Source organism: Lepidothrix coronata, unplaced genomic scaffold, assembly GCF_001604755.1.
Source record: "Lepidothrix coronata isolate B3197 unplaced genomic scaffold, Lepidothrix_coronata-1.0 Scaffold117, whole genome shotgun sequence".
Lineage (NCBI taxonomy): Eukaryota > Metazoa > Chordata > Aves > Passeriformes > Pipridae > Lepidothrix > Lepidothrix coronata.
This window is the reverse complement of record NW_016690297.1, coordinates 1,466,207-1,480,445: the sequence shown is the minus strand read 5'-3', so window position 1 is coordinate 1,480,445 and position 14,239 is coordinate 1,466,207. Positions and strand designations below refer to the sequence as shown.

Here is a 14,239-nt window from a genome sequence, read left to right as displayed (position 1 = left end):
CTCTTCTCTTCTCTTCTCTTCTCTTCTCTTCTCTTCTCTTCTCTTCTCTTCTCTTCTCTTTCCATTTTGGGACAGAACTGGGCATTTAGGAAACTTAATGACAAAACCAACCAAAATAAAACCAAGTATAACTATGCTCTGTAGTTTAAACTTTTGCTTATCACTGCCCTTATATGGTTCTTACTTGACTTTATTCGCTGGATATTAGGAAATGCCTTGCTGATAGCTCTACTAATTTTTTGTGTGTGCAGAAGATGATGCAATCAGATGTAATTTTAAAGATGTAAAATATTTGAAGTGGTTAATTGTTTTCTTTCATCTTGGGTTCACCAGCTTTTGCATCCAGCCACTTAGCTGTGACTCCCCAGTCAGTTAAACTCATTTTGATGGATTGGATTGACACCGATACCCATTTACCTCTATTTTTATTCCAGCTTCCTTTTAGCAAACAATTATGGAACAGCAATAGCCTCCTGCTGGGCAGACAAATTCTTTCTGTCTTCCTTTAACACAGCTGTGCATTTTTCCAAATGATGAATGCAGTAGAACCAAATCATATGAATCTACGATGTGTTCCAGCTGCTACTGGAGAGAAATGACTAAAACAACAGCAACAAAATAGAAAGAAAACTCCCTGCTTTTTTCCTGCATGCCAGCAAACACGCTATCATTGACTGTAAGCAGTAAAACGCATTTTTAAACTCAAGAAACAAATGTGCATATAAGCAGTAAGAGGCTAAACGAATAATAAAGCAGAATGACATGACACCATATCACAATCCTCAACGAGTAAGTAGCACAGTTCAACCTCAAAAGCTACTGAGTAAGACGAAAATGTCTCTTTAACAGTATTAGGGGACAATTTATTATGTGTATCCTTCGAGTGCGGCACAATGTCACTGCAGGCCCATTGCATTTGCATTATTTCCAGACAACGGCAGCAGCAGAAAAGGACACTGATTTATTTCAGAGCAGGCACAGGTGATTTTTATGTCTGTTGGGACTCAGCCAGATATGGCTTAACCCATTCAAGTCTTTTCTGCTTATATGAAGAGGTGTCTTTTTGCAACATCCTTCTCTTCCAGCTCAGATTTTGTTTAAGTTACTCAAGGAAATGATGGAGGATTTTGAACCCCTTTGCTCTTTCAAAGGGGTTACTAAAGCTTTGTTCAATTCAGAGAGAATTAGTGATTGGCAATAGCTTAATCTGTTTAAAATAATTCTGATGATCATTTTCATTATGCAGTTTTAACACAGTGTGTGACTCCACACCCTACAGTAGCCAAAATTGAAAATATTATTCCCTATTGCATGTAAGCTAATTTGCCAGGATCAAAAAACATAAAAGAAAAAAAAGTCACTGTCTGGCTGTCATGATCCAACCAAAGATGCAAGCCTTGTTTCTGCTCAATTTGAGAGCCCGAGGACTGCCTGCATCCCAGTTTTCCAGCATTATAGAAGAGTGAAATCTGACATCTTGCTAGAAGTACCACCTTACAGAAAGATGCAGGACTGGGGCTGGGTCTGGGACCAAGTGGAGTCACTAATGGCAATTACAGAGAAAGCAGAGGTATTAATACAAAGCAATTATGACTGGCTTCTGATAGTCCATCAATTTTATTTCTTCTGTTAAGCACCGATATATTTTTCCACTTCTGAACAGCTGCCTGGTGTTGCTTGGGCATGTGGCCATAATTCTGCTGATGGCTGAAAGAGATGAAGAAATCCAGAGTGTGAATTCACGTCCTTTATCAAGTGACTCCTGCATAACTGGAGCGATGTCCACTGTGCCTGGCAGTATGGCTGAGAAGGGATTTTTTTTCAGGAATGATCTACAGGGTTTGTCTCATTCCAAATAGGAGTAAAACAGTATTCTGCAGTTTTCTCAGGGGAATTTTGAAAAAGTTTCCTTTTAGTTCCATTAAATACATTCTCTGTGGGCTGGATACTTTTTGTTTGGTTGGGTTTTTTTGTTTTTGTTTTTTTTCCTCCCTAAAATGAGGCATTATGAATCTGATTGAAAGCATCAGAACAGGACAAACAAAGAAAAACTTCCCACATGCTACAAATTCTTAAAAAATGACTGAAGATATATTGTTCCAGAGCACTGGGGCAGAACAGGTCAATATTTTTGGAATAGATGATTTGGTAGTCTACTAAAAGAGGGTTCTGGTAAATTAGCTGAGTCTTGCAAGGAGTTTTCATTTTCACTGCATTCAAAGCACCTGCTGGAGTTTAGCTCTGACCTGCCCTTCTCTGCTATGTCATCTCTTTGCCCCCGTGCCTACCTCAGGAAAAAGGATCTTGGTCAGTACACAAATAAGTGAGCACAGTTCAGTGAGTGCAATATATGTAAATGTAGGCTTTGGATTTTTTCTTTTTTTTGCATGTTACTCATTGTGTTTTAATGCCTATGATGAGTCAGAGCTACTTGTAGAAGTGGAGAACATGCCCTTGTTCTAGCAAAAGCAGTCATGGGTGGCAGCTGAAACAAATCACTTTAGTGCGTGTGGACTTTCTGAGGAGTGTTTCTTGCACTGGGTTGTCTTCAGGAAGAAGTGCTGCCTTTTTCTTCTTACAGGAGGCAAACAGGGCTCAATGGCTGTTGCACATTAGAGCACTAGTGTATTCCAAGCCAGCCTAATGGGCAGTCTGTGGTGGGTTTCTGTGGTCCATTCCTCCCTTTGTTCCTTTTTAAGGCATTTTGAAAGCTTTTAATAACATACACTACTGGTGTGGCAGGGGGTGGTATTACAGCTCCATGATTTTGATAGCATTGAGTAGACTCATGGGGATTCCAGGTGTTGATGGGTCAGGCACTCTTAACTGCTAGAAAGACTTGATCCCTGATTTAAGGAACTTACAATAAGAAAGAGGGAAAGTCGCAACAATAAGAGAAAAAATAAAAGAAAGTAATAACTGAATAGAGAGAAGTAGAGAAGGAAACAGTCCCATAAGTTAACAATTTGCTCAACCTCTGCTGAATTTAGTCTGGATTCTTCCTAGTCCAACAGGCTGTCAGATCTCTTACCTATAAATCACATATTCTGAATAGGAATTACCTGGTGTTATAGTGAATTATAACAGATATCTGCTCTCTGCAAAGATGTTTCAAACAGGCAGCTGAAGCCTATGTAATAATAAAAAAAGTGATTGGGTTTTGACAAAAATATAATAATGTTGCTTCTGCTTTCTATAGAAAATAGTCTCATTATTAAGCAGAGTATAGCAAGATGATGAATCAGGTGGAGTGAGGAAAAGACAGCCTTTTAAAAATTAAGATTTCCCTCCCTTCATTGACAGATGAAATACCCTTTAAATACTAGAGGACTTGAATGCTGCCATCGTTATCATACAGTTCAGACATAGCTGAGCTGAGCATTGAACTGAGCTCTGTAACAGAGAAATTTAGCAAAAGTTTGTAATTTTTCCTCACCTCAAGTCTAATTGATGCAGAAAACAAGCAAAAATATAACACAAGTTCTTGCAGAAAATAGATTCAAATTAAAATATGATTTAAACTACTTAAATCTATGTTTACCCCTAGTGCTTCTAAACAGTTTAATCAGTTTTTAAAGAAAAATATGTATTTTAAGGCTGATGGGTAAGGAATGACCATTCACAATTGTTGTGCCTGTCAGTCATTACTGAGGTACTGGAGTACAGATATTTTAACAAGCAGCACCATGCAATGTCCCCCGGAAAAATGACTGTTCCTGGTGAGAGTAAGGCAGCCCTCTAGCTGCTCATCACAGCCTTCCCCGCCCATGTGCTTGATCCATGAGATGGGATTATGATCCTTAACCAGCTACATAAGTTGGGATGGTTATCTTTTGTTTCCCACCAGAGGTAACTCCAGGTCAGCCTGCACATCAGGTTAAGCAGGCACGGCTGCAAGTCCCCTGAAGCGGACGCAGATCCCTTTGGTTTGAGGCATCCAGAGTTCACAAAGGGTCTTCACAAACTTGGAAAACACCATCTCTAATGTTGGTTTAGTTTGATTTTTTCTCTTCCTCTCTTGTACCTACATAACTTGCTCTACTGTCTTTCAGCTTTAACCTTGCAGAAATAGCTGCCAATAAGAGTGCTATCTGGGAATCCTGATGTGCACATCTCCTGATAAAGAATCTTCTTGATAAAGAACCTTCTTGATAAAGAACCTTCTTGGTCAGGCTTCCTTTTGTTCATTGTTCTTAATACAGTATTTTGGTACTGAGAGTGATGTTGGATCTGTGAGGAGGACAGGCAGGGCTCAGGAGGGCCCTGAAATTGGCCCAGTACACCTGATACCCAGTTACTAAAAGACAGACAGATTTAGAAGCAATGACACACCAATGCTTTATCTGACATCACCAAGCATAATCGTGGCCTTAATAACATGTATTTGATGTAACTAAAGCAAATACAGAAGTAGAAGAGGATAAAGCATGTGTGCCGTATTTAAAATCAGATGACGTTAGCATCTGTACAAGGCTACAAAAAAAAATTGCTCATCCCGCTTTTCCACCACATTAATTCCATCATAAACCTTTTCTGTACCACACTTTTACTGCCCTCACCATGCACACCCTGGCTGTAACCTAGTCACAGCAGCCAAATGCTTCTTCCAAATTGTAAAGCAGAAATTTGGTTGCGCAAGTGTTTTTTGTAAAAGAGCAAAAACACTGCATATCCCTAATGCCTCCAGGCCAGAGCTGAAATGGGGGAAGCGATGTTATCAAGAAGCACCTTAATCCATTTTCTAGGAGCCATCCTTTTCAGAAACACGTGAGTGATGTGAGGCACAGTAAAGCTTCCCAGTGAGCCCTTATCTGGTGTGGTTGGAGGTGACTGCAGCTTTCTGCATCCATGCCCTGTTCATAAGCACACTTTGCTTTGGTGAGCACTTGGTTGGTTCAGTGGGAACTGCTGCCAGGGGACTCAAGGATTCTGCTGGCTGAGGGTGACATTCACCCCACACCTTCTGGTGCCTCTGCTATGGGGTAGCAGCTCTGACTACACAGGGCCATGAGCAGCTGGGACTTTCATATCTTGAAGAGCTCCAGCTCTTTCCAAAGCTGTGGTTTCTGCCATGAGACCAGCCATTTCCAAAAACCTCTTTGACACTTGAAAGACAAAACCTCATGGATTTTCAGGAGTGATTCCAAAAAGGTAATGATATCTGCCTTTTCCCTTCTCACTCCAAGGACGCCACTTCGATATTTTTAATATGTTCAAACTAATAGTTAAATCTCTAAAGCACTAGTATTCATTGCTGTAAAGAATACATTAAATCTTCAACCCTGTTGTTTATTTTCAAAGGTATATTCTGGTGACACATGTTGAATTTAATTTTATTACTGGGTTGAGGCAAGGCATTTAATGTTCAGAGAATTGTAATGATTACCTAGGAGCAATCACCAGATATATGTTCTCTTGAATAATATAGAGAGACTAAACCTAGGACTAATCTTACAAATCTGCTTTTAAAAAAGAAACTAAATTTGAAAAAAAAAATTTTGAAGGTGCAAGTTTTCTGAAATTACTGTGCTGTCACTATTATTCACCAGATGCCTCAAACATTCCCTGATCTTATGCAAAACCATTCCTGCCTGCCTCAAAAGACATATGACCAGAATGGGCAATGAAATGACAGGGAAGGGTCCTGTAGGCATCAGTCTGTGCTAGCCCAGCACATACCAGGTCTGCTCAGTTCCCTTCTGCTCACATCTTGGCTCCCCTCTTGGCACTGCAGCACTGGGTCAGGGTCGTGCTTGGCTGCTGAGTGAAGGAGTCAAAGAGTTTACTGACTAAATAAGACAGAGGAAATAAAGTCCTTTCCACCATTGGTGGCAATGTGCTTACCTGCTTGGGGTGGCAAAGAGAGCTGGTATGTGGAAATGCAAAAAGATCCACTTATAACCTGGGAACTGATAACATGCATGGTTTTAATTGAGGAGCAGCAGTAGGAACTAGCCCTTGCATGTCTGATAGCGGCTAACGAGTTTGACCTAATTTTTGTTTATCATCAAAAATGAAATAGTTAATTTTTTTTTTTTTTGTGAAGGAAGATTACTATATAAATGTGTGTGAGGCTGTGTTTATATATACATATAAATTCGTATATATAGTAACATCTCACTAAAGGAAATAAGAACTTTTTGTATTTTGAATAGTGCAATTCAAGTATTTTATGTTTTTTGGATATTGTTAGATGTTATTCTACTGGATGCCAAAACTCAATACCAACTCAGGGTAAAAAATGAAGCAGAAAAAACTATGGTATAATTCTACTTATTTATATTCAGTTTAGGCAAGAAGGATCAGAAAAACTGATACGCTTCAACCAGCACTAACAGGCCTGCTAGTTTTGTTGTATGTCTTTGATATGAAATGAACTGGTTAAAAAGGTTCTTGCAAATGAAGACTGTACCTTAAAGCAAATGAAGAATTGTGAAGGCAGTTTTGATGCATAGGCTCAAAGTTTTTGGGTGCTGCCTAACACTTTAAACATGGAGAGACTACTCTCTCTTCTGCACTAATAAAATCCAAACAATCAGAAAAAAGTTCATAGGACTCTATGCTATACGTGTAGAGACACTCCTGTTTTCCTCCTTAAGGTTTAATGGAGCTAAAAATATATGACGAATATCATTGGGTACAAAAGATGTTAATTCTAAAAATATTCCCTAGCTTTGCCCAGTCCAAATCCCTGCTCTATGAACTGTTTTTCCCAGAGCCATGTAATGATCCCAGCTAAAAAACAACCAACCAAACAACTGTCTCTGACATTACAGGATCCCAATAAGCTAAACTGACATCCCAGATGTCATCTCCATAGCAGCCTGGAAAGGTTGTATACAGCACAGGAAAGTTAATTCTTCAGTAGATTAGTGTTAGTAGGAGACTGGACGAAGAATTATCAGATTTGTTGGTCAGCAGATGACTTTTTTTTTGCCCCTGGTATAGGTATAGGACAGAGATCTGTGCTGCTCCATATTCATGCATTTTTCTTTTCATATTTTTGAGCTCATGCAGCCCTTCAAAGGTTCCTTACAGGTGGACTGAAATGTAGTTGTTCACATCTGGGATCAGATACAAGGTTTTCTTTTTCTCCAGCTAGCAAGAAGTCCAGAAAAAAAACTATTATTTGGGAAGTGCCAAACTGTTCTTTAACTTCCCTCAACTTTTCTGAGTTGCAGACTATAATGAACTAAGAAAATATGATTTTTTTAATACTATTTTTTGGGTGACATTTTCAAACTGCTTTTATTTCTCTTGAATTGAATTGATTTCTCATTGAGAAATTCTTAGAAGTTCTAAGATTTTATTAGAAAAAGCTGCTTGGGACCAGAATAAATTTGGATTGGAAGATGGTTAAAAAAAAATTATTTCTGTAATGGCTTCAGAAGTGCTAGTGAATCAAAAAATATTTGCACAGTGGTAGTGATTAGTCCAAAATGCTTTATAGTCAAGGTAGCTATGGAAAATGCTTTCAGTAGGCCAGTGTGAAATAATCTGCACTCTCGACCTGTGCTACGAAAATGAAGACACAGAGAACTTGTCTGCTGTTAAAGAAGAGATCAGCTTCATCCCCAAAATAGGGCATTTAATAGTCTTTCCAAAATTCACTACTCCTCAGTATTATGCAATTCCAATTATTATTGTTAGTCATATAAATGTCCAGTCAAGTGGGGCCTTTGCATTTTAGGTCTCAAGGAAAACTTGTAAGCTTGGATCCCACGGTTTGATTGCCCATGGTATGAAAAGTGGTAGTTCTTTGAGTGGTTTTGCATATCCTACCTTTTAATTTGGTTGAGTGCCCTTTGTTCTTTTCCTTTCTCATGCACGTGTTCATTTCAATCTCTTTCCACATGAAAGATTTTCCATGCCCTTCTTTTGTCACCTCCCTTTCCTGAAAATAGATTTCTCTTTACCAGCATCTGCAAATTACCACGGTCAAAGACATTTTTATTATTATGGCTATCTTTGTTTTGACTGTTTACTTCCAAGAGAGATGTTTTCTTCAAAGATTACATTCCTGTGCCTAAAATCTTAAGCAAAACACAGCCTTTGTAGCAACTTCTGTATGTCTCCTCTATTCCTGTGACAATTGTGGCTGTTTCTGGTAGGGTTTCTTTTGGGATCTTTATCCTTTGAGCGTGAGATTAACTCAAGGAAGTCTGCCTTTTTCTCAGCTGGGTAAAGATGCCTATCATGAGACTTAGCAAAAGCACCACACAGAACTGCCGTTTGTCCTAATTCCTACAAATAATATAGTGTAGCTGTTTCTATGCAGGTTTAACTTATTTAGTTGAAAATCATAGTTTTGTCACTTCTTGTGATAATATCAGTATTATTATTGATTTGAACATCCTTAATTTACACTGGGAAGTGCTAAAGTGCATAGAAAATCTGCAGACAGACAGATAGTTTCCACAGGCAGCTGGTTTCTGAATGAAGAGTCGGTCACTCTCAGAGCTGTTTGCTTGTATGAAAGATAACACTACCATGATATTTTCTCAGCTGTGCTTAAGCAAAAGGAAACTCCTGGCCTTTGCCTGATGGACATTAATTTCCTCCATTAACCCATCTCCTGATTCTTCCTGAAGATGAATAGTGTCACTAGTTGTTTTAAATATAGCTCAACTCAAAGTAACAGGGCAGAAACTTTTTATGTGTGTTTCCTTTCATTCTTTAGCCTGGAACTGCATCCTTGTGTGTTTGTATATTCCTATTAACCATAGGCACCATTCTACAACTTGCTTATTTTACACACTATTTACATTACTTTACTAATTTTGGGTTAAATTCCCACTTAGACAGAAAGAGCAATGGGCAAGCACATGACCTGAGGTGTTCCCTCACAAGTCATGCAGTTGGTCACCTTCTGGACCAACTTTAAAATTAATTTTAATTTATATAAACCCCTGACTTGTCTACCTTGATGACCTACAAATTCACTTCTAGTCTTCACCTGAACAGTTCTGTTGTGATATTTGACTTACAGCTGACAATTTCTAGCAAATGCAAATTTTAAGACCAGAAGGGGCCTTTATATCATTTAATCTGATTGCACAATCTGCTCTTTCCATGGACTTTGATGTGAACTCTGAAAAATTTTTTAACTCCTTGGAAAATAATCACATTGAAACCACTCTGTCATGACTTTGAATTGGACAAAAAAGCAGATGAAGCTTAGACTCAGTGCTAAAGACTAAGCAAGAAATTCTCAGAAGCTGGGGGTGAGAACACCCTGGTTTTGTAGGATGCTGTGACAAGTGTTTTAAGGTGCAGGTGCCTTGCACCTCCATCTTGGATAAATTGACAGCCACTCAAAACAAAAATCTAAGATTGGTATTTAGTAAGTTTTAAGAATGTTCCAATATCAGGATTGGATTGATGGAACTATTTCAAGTTCTAAAAAAGGAACTAAATATTTAAGAAGAAATCCCTGCTAGGCTAAGCATGATCCCTGGTGTCCTGCCCTGGTTTGCCGATAGAAATGTCACACAACTAGAAATTTCAACTGCAGAACTGCTTTGTTTCTTTTATGAATTCCAGAAGAAATTGGCACTAGCTCAGGCTTCCCTTCTTAAAGGAGGAAGAAGAAGAGGAAACAGAGGGCTTATTTGGTTAATACCGCAATTTTGTGTAAACATATCCCAGTTGCCACTTAGACATTAGAGAGCTTAACACAGCTGCTCTCGTAGGCAATGCACTGGACGTCCCTGAAGAGTTATCCATGTAAATAATGCTAACTTCTACCTCTGTTTCCACACCTTAACCCTCTTTGATGAACACTTCATATACCATCCTATCTGCTGTCTCTAGATGAATTCTTTTGGTTTTGCTGCAGGTCTCAAAAGCAGTGAGTGGAAGTGGTTTATGTGTTTGATAAGGAGAAGAGAAGGCACCCTGGATTTATGGACTTCAGAATAAAGAAGTCTGACAAGGTACAAGGCCAACACTGGGAAGTTTAATGAATGACTGTGTCCTAGTTAGGACAACTGAGACCAGTTCATCATGGTATGGGTGTAACCCAAAACTGTGTATTCTATAGCCTTCCATGCCATTTCCCAGAAACTGTTGTCAATAGACTATTCGCACCCTCTGCCCATAGAGCCTGACTCCTCAGGCTATAAACTAGGTGTTAAGAGGCCTGTGAGATAGGAGGATGCTCTTGTCCTCACACCCTTTGTGGAACTCCCCGCCTTGAGGGAAGTATTGAGCATCCCTGCCTGAACTGGAGGATATATAATCTTGGAGTCTTGGAACATTTTTAACCACTCGTGGGATCCAGAGGAAGACTGCAGCTCATCGCTCTCAACCTCAGCTGGACTGCAATCACCACTTTTGACCAGACTGCAACAGCTCTCCCACCAGCAGGTTTTTTCCCCTCTCCCTTTACTTTGGACTCAAGCGGGGCCCAAGGAACGCCACTTTGTTCATGCCCCAGGGTACTGGGTTGTACATTTGGGTTTTGTGGGTTAAGACCAATTGTTTGTTTGTATGACTGTACTTACTGTATTATTTTAATAAATTGTTATTCTGACTTATAATCTCTCCTTTGAGTTGGGTTCATTTCCCCTGCTGGTTAACTCTTAAACCAGCACAGACTGCTTGTAGCTATGAAAGGTATATAGGTAAATAAATTATAACCCCCAATTTTAAAAAAGAAAATAAGTAAGACACAGGGAATTACAGGCCATTCAGTCTTACCTTGATGCCCATACAAGACCATGGAGCTGATCCTCCTGGAAACTATGACAAGGCACACGGAAAATAGGGAGGTGATTGGTGACAGCCAAATTGTGCTTGAAAGATTCAGACCCAATTGTGCCTGACAAATCTGGTGGCCTTCTAGACACCATCTACCTGGATTTGTGCAAAGAATTTGACACTGTCTCACAAAACATCCTTGTCTCTGAAGAGATATGGATTTGACAGATGGACCACTCAGTGGATAAGGAATGGGCTGGATGGCTGTACTCAAAGAGCTGTGGCTTATGTCTCAGTGTCCAGGTGGAGACCAGTGGTGAGTGGCATCCTCGGAGGTCAGTATTGGGACCAGTGCTGTTTGACATCTCTGTTGGTGACATAGCCAGTGGGATTGAGGGCACCCTCAGCAAGTTTGTGGATGCCATCAAGCTGTGTGGTACAGTTGACTCACTGGAGGGAAGGGGTGCCATCTGGAGGGACCTGGACAGGTGTGAGTAATGGGACCCATGAAGATCATGAAGTTCAGCAAGGTCAAGTGCAAGATCCTGCACTTAGGTCAGGGCAGTCTCAAGCACAAATACAGGCTGGGTGGAGAATGGATTGAGACTAACCCTGGGGAGAAGGGCTTGAGGGCATTGGCTCATGAGAAAGAGGGCCACAGAAATGATCAGGGAGCTAGAGTACCTCTGCTGTGAAGGCAGACTGGGAGAGTTGGGGCTGTTCACCTTGGAGAAGAGAAAGCTCTGAGAAGATCTTATAGCACCTTTCAGTACCTAAAGGGGGCCTATGAGAGAGCTGGAGAGGTACTTGTTTTACAGGGGCATGGAGTGACACCTAGATCCCTCTGAAGTCTTAGCATCTTGTCCAAATCAGAAGTCTCTGACCTGTTGAGGTAAGTCATCTTCCCTTCCTCTGTATTCAAGGATGCAGGGACTGAGTTCTGATGGTCAACTTAGGAAGCTTGGTTCATAAAGAATGATGAAAAAGCCACAACACTTTTTGCACCTGCACATAATCCTGGGGTGACATTCAATTATAATACTCTAATATTTTTTTACAGCTGTTGTTTAAACAATAGGTCTTTCCTTGATGATGGTAATCAGAAGGGAAATGTCACTGCAAATACATCCCAGAGGAAAAGAGCGAGTTGAGTGAAACTGCAGTGTGCTCAGCCTTGGCTATATTCAGACTAATAAAACTTTTGCCTCCGGATGTTGGATCAGATAATAGCACATAGACAGACAAGCCATATTGCCTAGAATAAATCCTTCAGTAATGAGTGCATTAAAAATACAATAGACAGATTAGATGAATTTATCCATCTATTTCAGACAGTAAGAAAAAGTAGATAGCTGAGGAACTGTTGAGGCAAGAGGGCATGTAGACACTGAACTTTCTTTTACACTGGATCAGCATCTACGGAGAACAGCATTGAAGAAGACTCTTGCCAGACTGAGTCTGGACCTGGATTTCTCCTGAGTTTCTATGGGACAAATCATTGAAGGCATGTTGATTATTCTGTTTCAATATGAACATCACTAAAATGCCCCTTTTGGTTGCAAGTTCTATTTGAAGGAATCTCATTTGTTCAGGGATCAATTCTTCCAGGTTTGTGGTCCAGGAGTTGCTCCTAATTGTCACTCTAATTCATTGAAAGCCAGAGGATGAGGGGAGGCATGGTAAAAAATTACAAAGTAGGTATGACTAAATAAATCCCTTTATTTCGAAATTATTTCCCAAGCTCCAATGGCAGCACCCCTTCATCTTTCTCTTTCCCCTGCATCCTACAGAACACAATATCCTCCAGTGTCAAAGCAGATGTTTTGAGTAAACAAGATGTGGTAGTACTGACTTCCTACCCTCGCCTTCCCATCAGCCTAGAGATAAATATGGCCTTCTAAACCTTCCAGAGAGCCACCTCTGTACCATATTTTTCACAACTGGTCTGCCTCGGTCAGAGGGTTCTCAAATATAGAATGGAGTCTGGCACTGGATTTTGGCAGCTTTGTTCATGATTTCTGTTTTCCCCTTCCTTTTTCTGTAACAGCTTTCTGCAGTGCTTGCCAGAAAAGATGCAGATTGGGGTTGCTTGCTGCTCTTTGTATTAAACTGTACGTGGTTCAGAGGAAGGACTGTGGCTTTTTTTGGGTTTTTTTGGCTTGTTTATGTACAGCATACACAGTAGTATCTACAGGTGTAGACAACTATAAAGTAATATTAAAGTTGATGGTAAAAACAACATATTTCTACTTCTATGTCCCATTTTTCAATCTACTCTAAAATAATCGACTCTCTTCTGGGAAAAATAATAATGATAATGAAAAAGCTTGGAGGGGATGTGATTTCTATGTTAAAATCATGTGTATGTCCACTGACTAATCACTCAGGGGTTTGTGCTGGGACTCTTGTCTCACACTGTTGTTTTCCTCTGAAGGTTTATTGTGGTCTCAGACTACGCAGTTAAACTTCTTCTGTTTTAATAAGCTGCTGCACCTTTGCCCAAGGCTGTGATTGAATATGTGGGCAGTCATTGTGGTTCAGCTGACACTTGGAAACTTATTATGCCGTGTTAATTTGATTTTGAATTTGCACCTTGGGGGGTTATTTAACTGAAATACTCACTTTTATGGTGCCAAACTGAATCAAAAGCTCCAAATTTTACTCAAGACAAGAAAAATCCAAACCTGTGGAGATTCCAGCACAAACAGAATTGACAGTGCTAGGCAGTAGGTAGGAATGCTTTCAAAAGCTGTGAAGGTTCTATTGTAACTGTTGGCAAACCATGCCCGAATGTCAAGCTCATATAGAATAAGGAGATAAGAAATGTTATTGGAATTTTGTGTTATGTGGCATAAATTTAGCAGCAGTTCTGTGCCATCCTAGCTCTAGCTACCCAAGACAGTTTCAATGATTTCCTTGGTGCCCAAAACTGCTTGCAGGAGGACCAAGATGTATAAGGAGAATAAGTTGTCATGATGTGGAAGAATTTCTGAAGGATCTTTGATACTGGTCATTGCTGACAAAATGTCTCTGGTCTGATCTGGTCTGACTGTTTTAATGCTCCCCATGAGCATTTTCTCTGCCTGGATGGCAGGTCATGATCACTGTTAGAAGGGTCCCAGGTCTGATGGCACAGCTCCACTGATGAAAGATTCAGACCCAAATGCCCATGCTGCATCTTGAAGATTCCAGCTACTGAAAATATGAGATGTCTTTCAGAGATTATAAATGTGTTTTTCTTCCAGGAGTGACACCTTTGAAATGACCACGTTTTTTTTTTTACCAAAAATATCACCATCACTACTCTAACCTTTGTATTCCCTTACTTTGTAAAGTATGACTCTCAACAGTATGGAACAAACAAAAACACAAATCCAGGATGTTGTCTGCTTGGTCAAGGGCCATAATAGCCTCACAAGTTTTTGGCTTAGCTAAGGAAGTGTCATAAAAAATCCACTGTGGCAGCAAAGGCTATAGCTAGAACTATAAATATTCTCAAAACCAGCACTGTAATTATTTCTGGCTACTAAACACTCTT

At 39.9% G+C, this 14,239-nt stretch overlaps 1 long non-coding RNA gene across 1 annotated transcript in view; it reads left to right on the top strand.

The window, feature by feature from the left end:
- The window catches only part of LOC108502367, a 99,263-nt gene extending 89,207 nt beyond the window's left edge, over nt 1-10,056 (top strand). The window contains exon 5 of the long non-coding RNA XR_001876482.1: nt 9,839-10,056. This is a non-coding gene — a long non-coding RNA (uncharacterized LOC108502367). The remainder of the gene's footprint in view (nt 1-9,838) is intronic.
- Nucleotides 10,057-14,239: the final 4,183 nt, after the last annotated feature.